This window comes from Neovison vison, chromosome 3, assembly GCF_020171115.1.
Source record: "Neovison vison isolate M4711 chromosome 3, ASM_NN_V1, whole genome shotgun sequence".
Taxonomy (NCBI): Eukaryota; Metazoa; Chordata; class Mammalia; order Carnivora; family Mustelidae; genus Neogale; species Neogale vison.
In genome coordinates, this window is record NC_058093.1 from 6,501,392 (window position 1) to 6,502,317 (window position 926).

A 926-nucleotide genomic window follows, 5' to 3' on the forward strand; every position below is an offset into this window, starting at 1 on the left:
GCAGTTGCTTCTTATTGAAAGGTTCTTGATGAATCATATCCTCTTATTACAAATGGTTATAAATCACTCTCCTTTAAAATCTTTAATTTTTAGTGGCACCTGGGTGGCTCAGTGGGTAAAGCCTCTGCCTTCGACTCAGGTCATGATCCTGGGGTCCTGGGATCCAGCCCCACATCAGGCTCTCTGCTCAGCAGGGAGCCTGCTTCCTCCTCTCTCTGCCTGCCTCTCTGCCTACTTGTGATCGCTGCCTGTCAAATAAATAAATAAAGTCTTAAAACAAACAGATAAATAAATAAATAAAATCTTTAATTTTTAGAAAATACTTCTTTTTTTTCCCTTTCTTCCCTGTAGAAAATAAATTACATCTTAATTTAATAAATCATTATTAACTGTCAGTAAGTATGTTATGTTGATACTGGCCTACCTACATAATTAGGTCCTGGATATGATTAGATGCTTTACAGAAACCTAATAAGAATCAACTGAAGGTGACTTAATCTATGACAAAAAAGGAAAGACAGTCTCTTCATAATGGTGCTGGAAAAACTGGACAGCTGCATGCAAAAGAGAGAAACTGGACCACTTTTTTACACTATACACAAAAACAATCTCAAATGGATAAAATAACTAAATATGAAACTTGAAACCATAAAAGTCCTAGACTGAAACAAGCAGTGTTCTCTTGGCCATCAGCCTTATTTACGGACGTCTTCTCAAGCAAGGAAAACAAAAGCAAAATTAAAGTATTGGGACGACAGCAAAATAAAAAAGAACTTTTGTATATCAAAGGAAGCCATAAACAAAACAAAAAGGCAATGTACTAAGTAGGAGAAGATATGTGCAAAAGATATATTTGTTAAGAGGTTAATATTCAAAATATATAAAGAATTAACACAACTTAACACACAAAAAACAAATAATCCAAT